A 5,033-nucleotide genomic window follows, 5' to 3' on the forward strand; every position below is an offset into this window, starting at 1 on the left:
TGCACACAAAGTGTTTCAGACCTGAATTTCACCTGTATGAGGCCTTAAGTATTCTTAAGACTTCTAAGCCTGAACCTGAACCTCAAGCCCACACCTCACTTTCCAATATCTGCACAATGAGGAAGCAGAGGGTCCTGCTTTACAGGTCTCCAGAGGACTGAATCAGGGTCAGGCAGGAGATGAGACGAGAACTGAGGACTTTGGAAAATGTCAGAGGCAAAAGCTTAATAGTCACTGTGGAGGGTCTCAGCCAAGCAGATGTTTCAAACATGTGCCTAATTTTTAAGTGCTGAGTTTGATGGCAGGAGATATTAACAGTGGGCACCAACCCAAGACAGAGCTAAAGGAGGAAAGGTTGGTGGACAAAACAGGACGAAAAGCAGAGCATGAAAAACATTTTTTCAGGTTCTCTCTTAAGTCTGTGTAATCTACCCAAGAAAGGCCTCAGCTAGCAAGTCAACTTCAGACCTCAATTACAACACGTGGGCAACTTTATTGCCCAACAAAAAGCACACTGGACATTTATGAGCTCATTTTATTAAATTCCCCTACGCATGACGTTCACTATTGGGTGTGTACGTGTGTGAGATTAATATAAAAGCCCACACTATATTTGTATATTAACAAGATTAAAAGCTCACCTGCACGGCAGGTGCTGCTGCGGGCACACGTTCAGGTTATGGATTAACCAACTCCTATCAAAAACTGGGGTCAGTCACCAAATCTGAAGCAAGAAAAGCAGGTGCTTTTCCTGCTGATCTAGCTGAGGGCTCCGATTGAATTACATCAGGAAAGAATAGCTTTGCTTCCTTCGCGAAATCTGATTAGAGAAAGAGAGAGCCAACACCTTACACAGCACAGTGCAGCGTAAAGGACAGTCTGCTCCTCTCATGGTTACTTTGATCTAAGTTTCATTGTCTGGGTTTAACACCTTTGCCTCTGGTCTTACAGGGAACTTCTTTAGAGGCGTTTTCCTACACCAAGTAATTGTTCAAGTCTTTTCAGAGGAACCACCAATTATCCAGGATGTTGGAAACTAAACACCTGTAGTTTTGGTGAAATGCAAGATTACTCTCACTGGTATTGACCAGGTAAGGGAAGACACATTAAAGACTCGAGTTTTACTTTCTAAGATCAGTATTCAATAATAGTAAGAGCAGCACTGTCAACAGCTCAGCATGCTATGTGAGGAACCAGTTCATTCCTAAATGCAAGAAGGAGACCTAACATAATAAAATTATACAGGCCAGACTGACTCTCCAGCTCCCCTCCGTAGGATGCTCGTGGTGCAAGGTCCTTGTTACACCACCAGTCCCCAGTTCAATGCTATAGTGTTACAGTTCTGCAGCACACACAGAGCAGCAGTTCTTCTCTGGAAGCTAACGAAACCAGCCTGATTTTAGCCAGAATCCTACACAATTACCCTAATTTTAAGCATAAAAATTGAAATCCCTTCTGGTCTTACCTCACGTGACAGGCTGGGTAACGTGATCCCTACAAATCAACTCCATAATTTCTGCATCCAGCCCAGTGACCTGTAGTTGTGTCAGAGATCGCATTTCACATCACACGTACACACACCTACCACGCAACAGAACCTGCACTTAAAAATGCACTCAATTTTCTATTTTGATGTGAATTTCCCACCCTCTCAAACGCTGATGGATCCTTTGTCAGTGAAATCCTGGAGAGCAATTGGCCTCCTGGCCAGTTTTCCAAATTCAAAGTGATGTTTGAGAGCCCACCAGCTTTGAAATGTCAGACCATTCACTCACCTCAAAGAACAGAATACAAGAAGTACAAATAAAGACAATGCTAAAAGCATTGTTCAAGTGTGTTTGAGGCCTGAAAGCAAGCTGGAGCTGCCAAATAACTGCTGTTTAGAATGGTGATCCTGTATTTTTCCAGTATTTTTGCACAGCTAAATTAGTAACTTCATTACTGCCATCTATCAGTTTACTTACTAAATCTCCAGCATGTGTGCCAGCCTCTGATCATCCCTATTAAATATTTATAAATCAGATGGCAAACCAGTAATAGTCCTCCCTCCTCTTTTGATAAGGTGAGAAATAAAGAAGTTAAGTAGTTCCAGGATTTTTTTTTTCAATTTTAAACCAAAGTAAATTAAAAAAAAAAGTTGCATCCAAGAACAGGCAGCAACAAAACTATAAACCAGTTGACGTGGAAATGTCAACATCATCTCCTAAACATGCAACTGAGGTTCACAGCTGGTGCAAAAAAAGAAGGCAGCATTGTCTGTGAGCAAAGGCAGTGAGCAGGGACTGCAGGTTTTGTTCTGAACTCTCCCACGGATTTCAAGCTTGGCTGTGGGCAGATCACCAAATATCTCAGCTGATCATCTACAAAATAAGGATAGCAATATTTTCCTATCCCAGCAGGATGTTTTCGGAAGAGTACTTGGGAGGCACTCAAATAATGCAATGATGGGGGCCATGAAAAGTATCTGTGCAGAACAAAGGCAACACCTGCTCAACCAGTTAATGGAAAAAAGATGACTGAGACTGTTGTAAGGAATTTTTAGCATTAAAGGAAAAGACAAGCTGCCATTGTCTCTGGCTTAGTTAAAAAATTCAGCATCAGTCAACTGGTTTTTTATATAACTACTGTGGAAAAATTTCAAGTATAGGACTAGATATGAAAACCAATGCAAACAAACTACATAAATGGCTGGAATTTTAAGTCAAAGTTTCCCCTTATCGTGGGTAACATGGGTAATTCATGACTAAACATCATTTGACTTCCTTTGGCAAACAAGTGCACACATGATGGAGGTAAAACTGCACACCACAGTTCTTCCTCCAGAATTGCAACAATCTTAGTTAACGAAACATTTTTCAAAAGCATTTACTCTGTGAGCCCCATTTTATACAGTCTTGAAGTTCTTCTCATGCTCTTTGTGGGAGATAATGACAGGTGGCTGCTCCAGTGGTTTGCTCTGTGTTATCACTGTGTATTTAGTATTTGGAGAACGCCAGCTCAGCCTTGAGGGCTTTTTTTACCCTGAACATTTTCTTTCACTTTATGCTGGGAAAACTGTAGCTCTATGAATACAGAAAAAGTTCTGAGTCCGGAATGAAATAGGAAGTTTATGATTTGGGAATTATGAGGATCCGGTGTTTATTCCTGAATTAGCAACAGATTTCCCATGACTCAAATTTCTTCATTTAGAGAGTCTGTGATCCATTTCATCTTTGATAAAAAAAGAAAAAGGATGGTATGTCTGGAGGATGCAAGAAACTCCAGCTCCCAGTACTGAAACACGTCAGCCCACACTTCTACAAATATCCTAATAATGATAATGAACGTGATTAAATCTCTGGACCATCTCCCTTTCTCCCCATTGGAGACCAAGTGTTCCATTCTCCCTAAAAGGCTTCACATTCTACAATGCCCTGGATCCAGGGAAACATCAGATTCAATTAACAAAATTTCCAGCAATACATCATTACCTTTTGTAGGGTTTTCTAGTTGCTTCTGGGATTTATGCAGCATCAGTCCCCTGGCAATAAAGCTTTAAAATTCATTCACCAAACCACATTAGAAAGAAGAGCTGAAGTGTTAAGAGGTGTGAGTGTCACACAATTTGTGTCATCTGGTAGCAAGGTAGAGCAGAGTGTCCAAATTAAGTGGGATCTTCCCCATCAAGGGAAAGATCAAGTTATCCAACCTACTTGGCTTGTCAGTGAGCAAATGCAGCCTGGGAGAAGGGCAACACATTCCCTCCTCTCGCCCAGAAAGGTAAGGGAGGTGGAAATGAGATTAAGGAGAACCCAGCAGAGAGAACTGCAGGGAGATAGTGCAAGGTCAAGTATCAGCAACAGAGCACACACAGTCCTGGCTCATCTACCTGTCTGTAAAGGGAAGCTGAAGGAGTAGATTTTGTTTTTGCTGTCCCTGTTTGTACAGTCCTTGTAATGCTGTAAACATTTGTAAGCCATTAGCTGGACCCAGCAGCACATGCTGTAACAACAAAAGCTAGGTTTGTTACAGCCATGGGAATTCTTTCCAGGGGAAACCACGGAGAGGTGGGCGGGACAGGATCTCAGGGAGGAGCTGAGGCATCACCAAGCAGGGGCAGGTTCACAAACATCCCGACAGAGCTACAGCAGGTGACTGGCAAACCAACCCTTCCTAAAGGAGCACTGGAGTGGAATCTGCATCCCCAGATACAGTGATTGGAGTCAGGGAGCTTCCCTCGTCTGCAGCAACTCCTTTTGCTGAAAATCCAAACTACAGCTTCTCTGAGAACCAGCACACAGACACGACACAGCATTTGCACTTCACTCCTCTCACCCATTTACATATTTGGATACTGTTTAAAAAACTATCTGCCATTCTCTTGTTGGTCTGAAATTATTTCCTCTAAAGTTCTTCTCAACTCACACCTTTTGCAATTTCTTAAAAGGACACCTTCCCTCCATTTTTGATTTTAAATTTTAAAATTCAGGGCCCAAAATGCAGGGCCCCAAAGGGAAGTACTATTACAAATTACAACAAAGCAATTTGATTTTGATCTCTTTCAGATGCTGCTGGCTCATTCAATTTGCATTGAATAGCAGCCCTGTAACACTTGTCTTCTATTACCACTTATTCCCTGCCATGTACTTTTAAATTGTAACAGTGCATATTTATCTCTTAAATTTTACTTCAAAGTTTTGGTAATTTCATCTGGTTTGTCAAAGTCATTTTTGTCATTAAAGTTTATCAAGCGTCATATATATTGCTTAGAGATAGACTACGAACCCAAACTTATATTCCACTCCCCAACTCCAAATTATTTCTACCCAGAATTCACATAACAAATGGCTCTGAATGTTTCTAAAGACTGTAGATTAAGTCAAACCCCTTTGATTTGTGGAAAACTTCCAAGAATTGTACAGGCTTTTAATCAGACAAAAAAAATCTAGTGAAAGAAAAAAAATCATTAAGACCTACATTAAAAAAAAACAAAACCCAAACCAAACACAAAAAACCCAAACAAACAAAAAACCAAACCAAACCAAAAACAAGCA

The sequence above is a fragment of the Myiozetetes cayanensis genome, unplaced genomic scaffold (genome assembly GCF_022539395.1).
Source record: "Myiozetetes cayanensis isolate MyiCay16 unplaced genomic scaffold, myiCay2020 scf6-25, whole genome shotgun sequence".
In the NCBI taxonomy this organism is placed as follows: Eukaryota; Metazoa; Chordata; class Aves; order Passeriformes; family Tyrannidae; genus Myiozetetes; species Myiozetetes cayanensis.